The sequence below is a fragment of the Pseudorca crassidens genome, chromosome 5 (assembly GCF_039906515.1).
Source record: "Pseudorca crassidens isolate mPseCra1 chromosome 5, mPseCra1.hap1, whole genome shotgun sequence".
NCBI lineage: Eukaryota > Metazoa > Chordata > Mammalia > Artiodactyla > Delphinidae > Pseudorca > Pseudorca crassidens.
In genome coordinates this window covers 50,513,731-50,529,491 of record NC_090300.1, presented here as the reverse complement: position 1 = coordinate 50,529,491, position 15,761 = coordinate 50,513,731, and the positions used below count along the sequence as shown (strand labels likewise).

Below are 15,761 nucleotides of genomic sequence, written 5' to 3'. Positions count from 1 at the left end.
CAATATGTCAAGCCAACTTCCCAATAAAGATTAAAATATTTCAGGGACTGAGTCACTCTTGGAGGTCATCTATTCCACCTTTCTCATTTGCCAATTTGAAAACTGAGGTCCCAAACAAAACGAATGAAAAACTGTTCAGGATCATATGGTTAATTGGCAAAACGAGATCAAGATCTATGTTCTCCTGATTTCTCACCTAGAATTTTTACAATATTATGTGCTTTTGTTGTATGGTTTTAGCCATTGTAGGTGCTATTATGTAGTGTTGGCAATTTAGTGTATCTCAAATTAGTCTGTCAATAAGTTTTTTTAATCTAAACAGACACAACATTGACTAACCATTCTTCATAAATATGAACTTAGACTTCAAAAGTGTGTGTGTGCACACACGCGCGCATGTGTGTATATAAGGCCTAAATGCAAATATAGAAAGTTTCCCGTAATCTAAAGGTGGCAAATACAAAGCTGTCCATTCAAGATTTAGTCAATGGAGATTTTTTTGAAGAAAATATATCAAAGAAGTAAAATAAATTGGAAGTTAACAGTTATATTTCAAACAACTAGATATTAACTGAATTTTTAAAATCTGCTGACGACTGAGGCATAAAAGAAACTATAATTTTCTGGAGGGAGAAATGCCTCAATGAACATGGGAGAAAAACTGGTAATTAAAGAGAAAATCTGTGCTATGGCATGTAAAATTTTTTCTGCATTATTTGCTCTGGCCCTCCACCCTAATAAACGAGTTATTGTAAAATCAAGGTCAGTTTCTCATACTAACAGTATTCCCACAGCGTCCTCTCACTCATAGTACCTTTGTTCCAAAGCCATGTGAATAAATGCTGTTATCATGCAAAGAAATGTGAAGTAACATATGCATCTGTATTATCTATGAATCAATGTATTGAAACTTCTCTAGGTATGCTAAAGTTGGAAAATATTTGTGGATCATTTGTTACACATCTCACAATAGTGGAAAATTCTGCCAATACATTGGGTTTTTTTGGGATTTTTTTTTTTGCGGTATGCGGGCCTCTCACTGTTGTAGCCCCTCCCGTTGCAGAGAACAGGCTCCAGACGCGCAGGCCCAGCGGCCACGGCTCACGGGCCCAGCCGCTCCGCGGCACGCGGGATCCTCCCGGACCGGGGCACGAATCCGTGTCCCACGCATCGGCAGGCGGACTCTCAACCACCGCGCCACCAGGGAAGCCCCAATGTATTGTTAAAAATTAATGCTGGCATTACAAGAGGGCCCTGAGTGGTTTTCAGTACGAAAGCGAATACATTTTATATTAGCATTTCTGCTTGGAAAATTCCTAACTAAGCTGCCAAAGGGGGTTAATAAATTTGAGTTAGAAAACAAATTTGTTATTTTTTATATGCAGCCTCATGACTATACTGTTTAATATTTATTAGTAGATCAGTAAAATTTCCTTGAATCGTTTGATTGTATCATGACCTAAAAATCACTCTCACAAATGTTTTGACAATACATACACTTAATGTCTTGAGCAATTAAATTATCATGTTTCTGAGTATATACTTTGATTAATACCTTAAGTTCATGATCCAGAAAGTTCACCTTGATCTGTCTTTCAGGCTACAACATAGATTTCCCCTTTAAAATATATAATGAACAAGATTTATAATCTCTGAAGGGTACAATATTGAAAACAAATAGTTGCATAAAAAATAAAACGCTATCCCTTTTCACATAAAGAACCTACTATTTCCATATAATTTGAGTTAAGTCTTAAACTAAAGATATGAAATATTGACAAAAAAGAACTGATGGCATAATTAAAAAAGACTAAGCACATTCTAAGTACCAGGTAATAATAGTATAAATACTTATTATTAAGCTTTAATATGATTTTATTCATGATAGATATTATAGTCATGTTTTTAGATGAAGACACTAAAACTCATCTTTTGAGTAACTTGTTGAAGCTTACATAGTTCTCTGCACTAGTAAAATGCTCTATGTATTTCAAAATACATCATTACTCATCACTCTATACTGGGGCAGAACCTCTGGATACATGGCTCAGGGTCCACTCTTCTAAAACAGACTAAGTCCTCCACGCCACTTATTCCTGCCTGTACCAGTTAATATTAAAGTGTGCATGGCCCTGACCACCTATCTTCTATCACCCTAAGTGTTCTGATCTTTCTTATTACCTGAATCCTAAACTTTTTCATTGTACTCTCAAGAATTGTGCACCATAACTAAGAAATCCTCTAATAACTTTAATCTCTCATCTAAAAGTTCTCTCTACTTCCATTCTTTCTTTCAATGACTCATTATTGAGAATATCACTGGACTGGTGGCTGTTCAATAATTTTCTTGAGTGACTGATTTTTTGGAGATTTTGGGGTTTGTTTCAGTGTTCTCTGTTATCTCTGCAGATAGTATTCAGAGATTATTGTTAATTCCAAAGTTTTAAAGAAACCCTGCTGCCATGGTCTGAATGTTTGTGTCCCCCTAAAATTTCCATGTTGAAATCCTAACCTCCAAAAGTGATGTGTGATGGTATTAGTAGGTGGGGCCTTTAGGAGGTGATTAAGTCATGAGGGTGGTACTCTCATGAATGGGATTAATGCTTTTATAAAAGTGATCCCACAGAACTCCGTAGCCACTTTCACTATGTGGAGGACACAATTAGAAGTCTGCAATGCAACAGCGGGCCTTCACCAGAACCTAACCATGCTGGTATGCTTTTCTTAGACTTCCAGCCTCCAAAACCATGAGAAATGAATTTCTGCTGTATATGAGCTCCCCAGTTTGTGGTGTTTTGTTATAGCAGCCCAAATGGACTAAGACACCTCCCATGTTCTTCTCACATCCTTGTGATTGCCCTCATGTATTCCTGCTACAAACAGTTCATCAACTGGCATGAGGTTTATTCTCCTTGAATTCCAAGTCCTGCTATGTTTCTGTGCAACTTCTATGAGCAGCTGAATATTCCATCAATCCCTCTATTTGGTGAAGTCCTTAGCCTATTCATAACCACTGACCTTCTAATCTTTTCCAGTTCAATCAGTCATTACCACGCTCACACCTGGAACCCTGTCAACAAATTAAGTCAACCCAATTCCAAGTATGATTCAGTCATCCCACTCTGAACCAACCCTTGGCTACTCCCAGTTTGCTCATTTCTCTGGGACTTCTTTTCAACCTTGTCAAGATGTGCAATCCATTTCTCTACTTTTTCCCACTTCATTAACATTATTTATAATTATCCTCTTATTTTTAATTTTCTCATTATCCAGCTTAGATTGCTAATTCACAAAGATTCTTTGCTGGCCTAAATTTTTTCGAACTTTGTTTAAAAAAATCCCAATATTGGATGAGCCTAATTCTGGATATTCTCTACACTGGCATCTAAGCAAACTAGTACTTCTAGGAAAAAAATCATACTAAGAGACAAATTGTTTCTTCCATAAATTTGTGGAAAAACAAATAATAATAAGCCATTAGAAAGACTAAGCAGTGTTACCATCTCTCTGATCATTCTCTCTACAGTGACTAAATCAATTTTTTTCTTTTCAGTCTGAAACTTCTAACTCTTCCCCTCATTCTCAGAAGATTACTCTGCTTTCCGATTTATAGAGACAATAGAAGTTATGAGATGGGGACTCCTTTATTATACAATTACTCAACACAAAATACTACTTATATCTAGCGGTGTTTGCCCAAACTACCATCCCAAAAAGCAGAATATGGGCAGCATCAGCAGCTTTGTGCAAGAGCTGGTGAGAAGATGCTACCAAGTGTTAAGAGCTTGGAATAATGAACCCTCCAACAAGTAACTCATGCCCCAAAGGAGAGGATTCTCTGAGTGAGAAAAGCAGAAATTGAGTACGTGAATTATTTTAAGTACCAGAAAAAGAAATTATAGTTCTGGAGTTGTGGGTAAGGGCAAAACAAAACAAACCAAAACAAAAAAAAATGCTTGCAGAGTCAGCAAGTGATCAAACAGGGATGTGGTGGTCAGAGATGTAAAGAATCTCAGAAATATCCAACAAATTTCTTTTGCAAAGAAATCCACCCTGCACGCAAAATTCAAATATAGCAAGGCAGAAAGTCTGGGAAAAATGAAAAGGGAAGCTAATTTAGAAGGCAGAAGGGGCAGAAAGAAAGTACAGTGACAGTAAAATACAACCTATAAATTTGAGAGCACTTTCTTGAAAGGCAATACCTATAGAGATTTAGGAATATCTGGAAACAAGAAAGCATATATAAAACAATAAAAATATTCTGAGTGGATGTAAAGCTATGAAGTGGCTACACAGGTCACATTTTGACTACTTCATGATGATAACAGATGAGGAAATAATAAATTGTGAAACTTTGTAAAGTACCCTGGCTTTACCACCCTCTTCACAGAGAACTATAGTTATTCACATATGGGGAACAAAAAGGTTATTATGAGAATAAATGAAGGTGAATCAAATTTTGTTTATGATAAAATAAAGTCATTAGGAAAATAGGGACTACAGACAATATGAAACCATTATCTAATATGTTTAAATGAAATAAAATAAATTAGTAAGGGGGGAGGGAGACGCAAGAGGGAGGAGATATGGGGGTATATGTACAGCTGATTCACTTTGTTATAAAGCAGAAGCTAATACATCATTGTAAAGCAATTATACTCCAATAAAGATGTTAAAAAAAAAAGATGCATCAGGCCAGAATTGTAAACTAGAAATAAACTTAAAAAAAAACCCCAAAAACCTATATAGGCCTCAAAATAATTTAAAAAGTCAGAAATAGGATGTCTTGGGATTGAGACATCTCGATCAGATGTTGAAAAATTTGAGAACTGATAAAAATCAAGAAGTATTAAAAAATAAGACTCATTTTAGAAATGAAGTTTAAATCAGGAGAAAAATAAGATCAAAATATACACCACAAAAAGCACAATAAATAAACTAGAAAATGGAAAAGGAAAATTGTGTTATTAAAATTTAAAAGAAATAAATGATCTGAAAGGAAGCAATAAATGCAAAGCATAATTAAAGAGGGTGCAACATGTATAGTTGGGATCTTTGCAAAGGAAAGCCAACTCAAGAGTTCAGGGCAGGTAATTAGTTAATAGAAGAAAACTTTCCTGAAATAAAAGGAGATGTATATCTATATATTGAAAGGTACACTATGAAACTCTATTCATTAAATATTTCTTGAATTATTTGATTCAATGAAAGTTTCTAATCTAGTTGCTGGTCTCTTCATACATGGAATGAGTCCACATTTATGAAAACTGGTTTATTCCGAAACAGCATTTTCTCAAGGTGTGTAACCTGTGCTAAATTTTTCTCAACTTTTAAGTAGTTGTAATCTCTGGACACTGTAATAACTTTTAGTTATGTCTAAATACATAGGAAGCAAATTCTTCCTGAGAATGAAACTGCCTTAAACTTTCTCCAAAATAGTCAAAGACAACTAAAAATCCAAGATCATGTGTTTGAACAATCTGTTGTCTTATACTCTTACTCTCATTCAAGCAATTGCACTTTTTAAAAGAATTTGGTCATGTAACATGTATGAAGGAAAATCATCTCTACATCTGCTTTTCAATTAGCTCATTCAATTTGCTGAGCCTGCTCTTCTCTCTTCGTTTTCTAATTATGACAGAGAATCTGAAACAGATGGAGAAGAAACATGACCTACTTGGAAATTCAGCAGCCGGGCCTCTAAGTTTTGTAGAGCAATATCAACACTAAGGAAACATCAATTCAAGTGGATTCCAATATGCAATTGAAGTCATTAGTATGGATCGTGTCAAGCTTTTAAGCATTTACCTTATTTACTGAATGACCTAATGTTTCTAAGTGGTAATGGGGAGAGGCTGGAGTAGGAAGATAAGGATAGACTCTAATAAGAAGGTCCTTAGGGCACCCACCTGAATTTCAGAATTACTGTCAAATAAATATTTACTAGTGTCCTTTCTCTTGTATGTAGACAATAACTATAGATATAGGTGGTTGACTAAAAATTAAGTGCTAAGCTGCAATCAGATACTGAAACTGAATTCCAATATTCTCTTTAGTGAATCTCCCATGATATATATTCCATACATGGAATATTTTATCTATGTGCATATTAATTATAACTATTAAAATAATCACTGAAAATATATCTCCTGATCTATAGAATATATGAAATGTATGTTCTCAGGTCCTTGTGCTAGATACAAAATAAATATGAGTAATGTGAATTAAAATTCCCATGAACGTATCATTTTGCAAAATGAGCTTTACAAATTCCATGTTTTCTGCAATCCGGAAAAGATAAAAAATGCTTACCAAACCAAATGATGATGCTGAAACAGTTTATCAGCTGAATGATGGCAGTCAGCAATTAAGAATAGTCAAGCTTTGCAGAAAGCAGCAAGATATTTAAAGGAAAGGTACTTTACAAATATTATGAAAAAAGGAAAAATGTCTATGACTCTTTTGTGTTTTTAGAATAGGGAAATAAAAGAAAAGAAAATTTTACAAGTAAAAGCACCAGAATACATTTTAAATTTTATAAAATAACAGTAAAAGAGTATTATGAACCCTTAACTTTTGTCTTTTTAGATTTTAGAACAATAATAACATAACTAGGACTTGGTTGTAATTCTAGTTCTAACACATCCATTTACAATTTATTTTATGTTTCTAAACCTCAGGTTTATCATATATAAGTGGACTCCTATGATAATGAAATGAGGTAATCAATGTACGATAATAGGCAAACCAAATGGCACACTGTAGCTTCCCATGATAGATGTTCGATAAATACGGGTTTGTTTTTCTTGTTTTCCTCTATTATAATCCATTTTTCCAAAGTATGAGTAAATGAAAAATAATGGTTACACCCACCATTTCAACAATGATTATATTCACAATCAATTCTGTCCTTTCTATCTCTATTTTTAGATAAGGCCATAACATAAATGACTTACCTTTATTTTTAGATTAATTGGCTAATAAAATAATGTCCATGGAAACCATAAGATACCAAAGGAATGTAGATGCAAATAAGTTAATGATAATTTAGAATTTGTATTAGTTATGGTAATAGAAGTTCCTATACAGATAACCCCAAAATAATAGTTTAATGCAATATAAGTTTATTTCTTTTTCACTGTTATGATTGTTGATGGTAAGAACTGTCACTGTGCTTCATAGTCCTTTAGGTGTTTAGTGACTTAGGAGTTAGAAAATACGCTTTTACATTTGGCTACTAAAATTTCCTTGAGAGTCACCCTCAATTCAGCAAGGACTGAGAAGGACAAAGAGACTGTTGAAGTCATGCGGCAAGTTTCGTATAGAAATGGCATGGAAGAGGCGTGCATCACTGCTCTTCATAATTCACTGGCCAAGGCTTAGTCATTTGGTCATAACTAAGCTCGAGGGAGACAGGGAGAAAAGGGAAACTGTTTTTTATGAATTTGCTAGTTAATCTGTGCCTAAGAAATAGTGAGAACTAAATATATAAATAGGAATAACACAGTAGCTTTTATATGGCTATGTGTGTAACATAATTATCAAAAGTTTTCCATGTGTGATAGAAAATTTAATTTAGAAATACATATATTCATTACAAAATAAGAAGTCTTTGTCAGTGCATATTAATCACCCCAGTGAGTGTTCAGTATTGGATCAAAAAGCAAGGATTTTTTTTTGACTATATATATTATTCTGTATTACCACATATGTATATAACAGGTGGGAAAGCAAATTAATAACCTTTATAATATGTGTTAAAGATAAATACAGCAACTTTCATCACTAATGACTTTCTGGGGTGGGTGAAAGGGAATAGAAGTATTAGTCCCAAAATAGTAATTTTGCACGTCTTGGAGTTAGATATCTTAATCCAACTATAAGCATGTTTTAAAGATTTTAAGGTTTGAGATATCAAGCTAAGGAACAAAAGAAATACTTCTAAGGTAATTAGGGGAAAAATTGCTCCATTTAAAAAAATTAAAACTATCTTCATCAACTTTCCCTGATATATTTAAACATTTCACTTAACCACTTAAATTTAGCTTTATAAAAAGTGATAAGATTTTTCTAAATAAAATAATTTGACTCCAAAAAGAATTTATTTGAACACAGAAAACAAAATTAATCTTTTCAATGAGCCATTATTCTCTATTAAATCTAGTATTAATAAGATTCATTTGAGATCTTATACTGGTTAATGTTAGAACTCCTACAATTCAAGAAAAGAAAAAAAGAAGGCAATCCAATAAAAAGGCATACCATGATTTAAGGATTAAAAAGAATTAAAGAATATGACAGGCATTATTTAAAACAGAGAAAAAATAGGTTATTCTAATAAATGTTTTTAGGTCCTTTGAGGAATGTAAAAGGAAATAATGTTACTTATTAATTTCCTTTAAATTATTATTAACTTATATACTCACATTTTCCCTAGTTTTTCGTTTCTTTGTTTTTGCTTTATTTTATTTATTTATTTATTTTTCGTGCCTGTGTGCCTAAGAGATTTAGAGGGCAGTAGGCTGTATTTGTCTTTTGGCCATTGACATTAATGAAGACCACTACTGCCAGGAGTTATTTCCTGTCACAAATAAGTAGAATGTGAAATTGTATTTACATAGGTTAAAATTAAGCTGTTTTCAAAATGGGAGTTTTATACAATCAATATATGCACCAATAACACTAATAAAAATTTTCCAAACATAATTTTAAATGATACTGCAGAGTATATTAATAAAATAGGTTATTGTTCAAATCCTCCAATTAATGACTCCCAGTGGAGAACATTTTATTTCCTACAGGAAGCTTCAAATGTCAAAAAAGATGGAGTCTGTTAGAGAAAGATTAAATTAGTATGTTGGATTTCAAAAAAGTTCATAGCTTAATTCAGTTAACTTTGCTAAAGTGGTCTGTGCGATTTGTAGTCAAGCCTTGTCAAGTAAAAGTTTACACTAATCAAAATGTTTTTCTAAATCGTTTTAATGCATAAGTTAAATGTTTTGACAATATGATGCTGTTGCTATTATTTCATCTAAGTTTCAAAAGGATTCATTAATGATGCTTTTCACAGACTACCATACAGTCGCCTAAACATTTTTTTAGTTTCAGTGATGGTTTCAGTCCAAGTTTGGGAGATTAAAAAATCAACATGTATTCTTTGTCCAAATAACATTGATACCAAGTATTATCACAGTTCATAAACTCTCTGAGCCTTGCTCTTTATCCTTCTAGTAGACTCTGTGAATGATTGCAAATCCCCAATCTTTTAGATAGATAGATAGATACATACATACATAGAAGATAGATGACAGATAGATATTATGTATTTATATTTAACAAATGTATATCAGTCTTTATCTCTCTATATGTAGTTATTTGAAGACATAAAAAAGGACAAACCTTTAGCTAGACTAACCAGGAAAAAGAGAAGCCTTAAATTCTTAAACTCAGGGATGAAAGAGGGAACACTATTACTGACCTTCCAGAAATAAAAAGGACTATAAGGAAATACTATGAACAGTATGCTTATGTGCATGTACAGATGTACACACACATATTTGCAGCCAATACTCGTCAGGCAAAAAAATGTATAGTTATGGTTTTTGATTCAGTTATCAAGAATCAGTCTCGTGGCTTGGAAGCAAAGAAATCTAAATGATACGGTATCATTGTCAGCAAGGTGAGGGTGAACTAGTTTCGTAGATTCTGAAGGAGGGGCAGGAAGTACCAACTCTGGTTGGTTGACATTTGTTTGAGTTCCCAAACCTGAAACTTTTAACAGAATTTCTTGGGTGTGAGGAACAAAATGAAAACAAATTTAGAGAAACTCTCAGATTTATTAAGTCAGAATTTCCCGGAGGAAGGAATTAAATATTGTGATTTAAACATTAGATCCAGGTATTTGTTATGTAGTCAGAGCAGATATATTCCTGGAGGGGAAGTCTTCGTGTGACTGTATAAGTGTAAGGTGAATGGTAACAAAGCTTCAGTTCTGAGTATTAGTTTCCAGACTTTGAGAATGTAAAGCACCAGTCACAGAGCACACAATCAATTAAACCTATAATACCATCTACCTATCTATTGGAAATCTGAGCATACAAACACCAACAAGCTGTATATTAAATATGCTTCATTTGAGGCTACACATACAATTAATTCATAATGGTTTTTTTTGTTTGTTTTTTTGCGGTACGTGGGCCTCTCACCGTTGTGGCCTCTCCCGTTGCGGAGCACAGGCTCTGGACGCGCAGGCTCAGCGGCCATGACTCACGGGCCCAGCCACTCCGCGGCATGTGGGATCTTCCCAAACCGGGGCACGAACCCGTGTCCCCTGCATCGGCAGGAGGACTCTCAACCACTGCGCCACCAGGAAAGCCCATTCATAATGTTTTAAATTAAAAATTAGAACTGAAATTTAAAGTAGATGTGTTTAACATAAATCTCTATTTCCACAGGTAGAAAGAGAGAGAGAGAGAGAAGGGAAGGGGAGAGAGGAGAGCCGAAAGGGAAGAGATGATGGTATTAGAGAAAATAGGCATTTCATCCTCAGTGTCACCATTTTATCCACATGGGTCTTCATGCAATATAAATGCTATTATTTTTCTGTTGTTGTTTACTTTAGTGCTTACATTCTACTGATTTAATACACAATTTGACTTAAAAAAACTCTTTAATTTTCAAGCTATTTCTTTTGTCTGCATATTTCTCAATATAGCTACATAGATATGTCAAATTTAAATATTTCCATAGCATATAAATATGTAATTATGGCTATTTTTATATCTTTTAATAAAAAGAAATAGCTTAAGTATTAAATAATAAGATCACATAAAGACTCTCATGAGAATTTATGGCCATAAATCATGCTTTGAATTTTCAAATATATGAGCTAATTGATATGAGCCTCTAGATTTACAGGCTGAGAAATCGACTTTTAATTATTTTTTTTTATGTAGAATATTTTCAGTGTTTTTGTGAGTGAAAAGAATAGAAAGAAACCGAGGCTATTACATATACGTTAGTCTCAAAGTACAGTCACCTAATGGAATTACTCAGGTTACAAAAGGTCCTTTCTCATATACAAGCAAGTATCTCCTCAGATTGAATCACAACTGCTGTGAAACTCTGTAACAGATAGAACTCCAGTCTGTCATTTAGTTACTATAAAGAAAAAAAATACATGATCTTTTCATTTATGGAGATGTTAATAATAAAATATCAGTCACAAAATTGTATTTTCTTTTTTTTTAATGGAGAAACTCTTTATTAGTAGAAATCAATAATTCATCATATGACTTTATACTTTATGACCCAGGTCTAGAAACCATACAATTGCTAAACTAACTCCTCCCCACTATTAGAAGTAATCACTGGACAGTGCAAAGTTACCCCTCTCCTCTTAGCATCCAGGTCAGAACAGTATACATAACATCAATTTGGATGAAATTCATCCACAGACACTGATTCAAAATATGACAGACTTCGCTGGCTAAGAGAATGTGCAGAATTCTATTTAAGAATTTAGAGGGGCCTCCCTGGTGGCGCAGTAGTTAAGGCTCTGCACTCCCAATGCAGGGGGCCCGAGTTCAATCGTTCGTCAGGGAACTAGATCCCACATGCATTCCGCAACCAAGAGTTCACATGCCACAACTAAGGAGCCTGAGAGCCACAACTAAGGAGCTTGCCTGCTGTAACTAAGACCTGCCGCAACCAAATAAATAAATAAATATTAGAAAAAAAATTTAGAAAAGACTGCAAAAAGTTGTGGACAATCTAATAGACCCATTCCCTGGCTCTAAACCCTTTTATTCCCTTAAAATTGCTAATACTACAATCTCAGACAACTCTAATGAGAGGAAAAATGAGCAAAATCACCTTTTGGTTTTTAATTATCTTATTGGTTTTCTTAAAAATAACAAGTATTTAATGTAACATGCAAATAGAAGTATATTTTCAAACGTCAAAAGAGAAACTTGGAAAATAAAATGAAAAACTTTCCCAAATAAACATTTTGGTACATATCCTTCCTGACTCTCTGCACCCATACCACATAGGTTTTTGATTTATAACTAGAATCACACTATATATAGTTTATCTAGAATTTTTTGACTTGTCAGTACATATGAAAAATTTGTTTTTCGTTGCTATATTCGTTGAACGCAAGAGTCCCTGACACGTAGATAGAACTCAATTTACCTCATGCTTCCTAACATCTCAACAGCACCCTATTACACAAATGTCCCATTGCTCAATTATTTCCTTGCTGATGAACTTGAACTTAATTTCAAACTTTCCCGATTAAAAAAAAACAAACTCAAATTGGTTATATCCAGCTCAGATTTCTCCCCTGGGCTTCAAATTTGAAATGACCACTGTATTTCCACGTCTAACAGACATCGAAAGCTTCACACAGCCCAAACTGCAATTCTTTAGTATCCTCCCCATTCCCAGCCCCCAAATCCCTAAACGTTCTCTTCCCTTCCCTACCACCACAAATCCACTTACTTAAACCAGAACCTCGCATTCATCAACCAGCCAATCCTGTCAGTTCTACCTTCTAATTTTCTCCGGATATTTCTTTCCCTCCATGCCAGCCTTAACCCAAGCAACTTCATCTCGTTTAGATTAATGCAAAAATATCCTTCTTCCCTTCTTGCACCCCATTCCCCGTAATCTATTCTGCACAGAGCAAAACAACTTCATTAAAAGACAGAGTTAGGGCTTCCCTGGTGGTGCAGTGGTTGAGAGTCCGCCTGCTGATGCAGGGGACACAGGTTCGTGCCCCGGTCCGGGAAGATCCCACATGCCGCGGAGCGGCTGGGCCCGTGAGCCATGGCCGCTGAGCCTGCACGTCCGGAGCCTGTGCTCCGCAACAGGAGAGGCCACAGAGGTGAAAAAGACAGAGTTAGATCAGGTCACTCCTCTGTTAAAACCTTTCAATCATTCCTCAAAACTCTCAGAACAAAACCCAAACTTCTATCAGAACCTGTAAAATTCTAAAACGTCTCCTGCCTACCTCTCTAAATGGGCCAAATCCTCTTACTGAACCCAGTGCCCCAAACGGCGAGGCCACGTGTTCACCGAAACATGCGCCTCCCAGGCCCAAAGCCTCCCCGTTCCTTTCAGAGCAGGGGGACAGAAAAGGCACCCACGCGATCCTGAGCACCGTCTTCCTCTCCTTACGTCTTTCCCTCTCCTCTCCTACCCAACACCCACCTTCCACCTGCAACGGCTCAATCTACCACCTACCTTAAAGATGACGTAGCCGACAGACGTTTCAAACAGCACCAACATGGTGAGGATGGGTCAGGGCGCTGCGCGGCCCGCCCCCGAGCTCTTATATCAGTGAAAAAAGACCAAATCTGCAGCTCCCCAAGGCTTGCAACGCCGTGGCTGGCCAAGCACCAGGGCGCCCACCTTCCCGCAAAGAACCAGCCCACGTTGCCTAAACGTTCCACACTGCACTACAAGCAGAAGGTGTGAACGCGCTTCTTCTCCAAGGCTTCTGGGATAACACAAAATTGTACTTAATTCTCTTCTGTATCCTCTTATCCAGTCCCCCTTCCCCTTTCCACATTCTTGCTCACAATGGCCCACTCCCAATTAAAAGTAACCATAATTTGTAGTAGGGAGAGGCCTTTTTGTAAAGTATCCATTTATTGAGAATTGATAAAACATTACTGAGATTTGTTGCTAATGCTGTTAGAAGGGGATCATATCTGAAATTGTAGGACTCTCCAACATTGTCATAAATTTGCTGAAAATCTGATCAGGTTTTATTATTTCTTTTCAGTGACAAGTTCTAAATAAGTTCTAAATATATATGATTTGTATTATATCCCCTTCACACTATCTGGAATTTGATATATTTCCCACATCACAGGAATTTTTCATTAAAATAAAATATTAAATGGGAAAATGATGAATATTTACCTCAAAGCCAAGTCAGGATTCTGGGATTATAGCTTTAATAACAAAAATATGTGATTTTCATGAGACTGATGAAGTTGTTTGGGTTTGGAATATCTTTTGCCTAATAATGACCTTAACATGTTTGAAAAATGAAGATATTTTGATATATGCAAAATAGTTGCTGCTTATGAAGGTTAATAGATAGCATTTAAAATAATTATAAATTTCATAGATTTTCCAAGGGGCTAATTTCTAATATCTTTGAATCATTATGTCACAAGTTTTTCTTAATAATTATATCTTAGTTTTCTGATAAAATGATGTAATAGGATTTAATTCAACTTGATTCTTTATAATAACAGATAGACCTTATATTTTATTTAATAATATGTAAATTATTATGCATCTATTATTAAAATATTGTAGTCTTTAGATAACATAAAATATTATTGTCCTGCCCTTTTTGAGATCAATAATGGATTGCCATTAAATTTTATATCATATAAATAAGATGCCATTTCATAAATTAGTGAAAACATCATAAATATATGAACATTGCTTGTTACTTATTAAGAACCCAATCAAATGTAATGATTACATAGTAAAATTTTTTGAATTAATTAAAGTATCTCTTTTTCTTCTTTCCCTTACAAAATATTTGTCTTAATTTATACCATATTAATGAGTAAGTCATAAGGAAACAATTATTGTACATACACTTTATGAAAATTCTGATAATTTGAAAGTTATTTTTATTGGCTTTAAATTAAAAGCAAGCTTTGTAAAATACACATTTAAATAAGAAAGAAAGAAGTGTGTGCTCATGGAATTTTTTTTTCTCATAGGGAAAGTAGTTGTCACATTCCTCTTTATGTTTCTTTCCTCTTTTGGAAATCAGCTTCTTTTCCCCTTCTTTGCAACCTTTAACAATAGGACTAAATCATGGAGCTTTAACCCATTACCTCATGTATGCACATTCTCTGCCACTCTAGACCTTGAGCGATGCCGAAGGTGGTCTATGAGAGAATGGAAGCCAAATAGAATGAGTGCAAAGGCAAGCAGAGGAGACTGAGGAGGTATTTTCTGTTGGAATCAGGAGACTCAGGAGGTATTTTCTGTTGGAATCCTGGGAACCCACATGAATATAGTGTAATTTTGGCATTGTAGAAATAGAAGCAGAATACAAGTAGGCAGGGATTGGTTCAGAGATTATGGTACCTCACCTTTCTTCGAGTCCTATGTGGCACGGAAGGGATCCAAAGGTTCTAGGGAGGAAGGTCAAACATAGCTGAGATTTGGGAGACAGCCCTGACCTTCAAAGGGTGGTGTAGTTGAGTGAAGAGACCTTGAATTAGAATCTGTGGAATGTATAGTTTAGGCAAAGACCATATAGAGGACATAGCTAAGAATCTGGTATTTGCAGAACCAGGGAGAAGTGCAGGGGACAGACTGGAAGATAGTGGGCCCTGACTACATCCAGATAAGAGACCATACATTAACTGTAAATAGTTTTTATTAGGAGAAGCAGCGATAGAAAGCATTGAAATGAATCCAGGAAATGGACTCACAGTGGATTGAGCAGGCAACAGAAAAAGACTGTACAAATGATCAATCACTCTTTCCACCATGAGGATATATACACCTTCTTTTGTCCCTAGATGCCAACATGGTATGCCTTAAATCCTTGGGTTGCCTCTGGATTTGGGGGTTATTGTCTTTTAACAAAAATGAAAAAAATCAGCCACTTTTGAGCATCTCTTCTTTCCCATTCTCTATATTCCTGCTTAATCAGGTATGTGTTCAGCTATCTCATACTATCCTTCATACTATTTAACCTCTCATATTTTCCA

The 15,761-nt window shown here is 35.0% G+C and overlaps 1 pseudogene; it reads right to left on the bottom strand.

The window, feature by feature from the left end:
- The window catches only part of LOC137224257 (dysbindin-like), a 101,572-nt pseudogene that overhangs the window by 21,786 nt on the left and 64,025 nt on the right, over nucleotides 1-15,761 (bottom strand).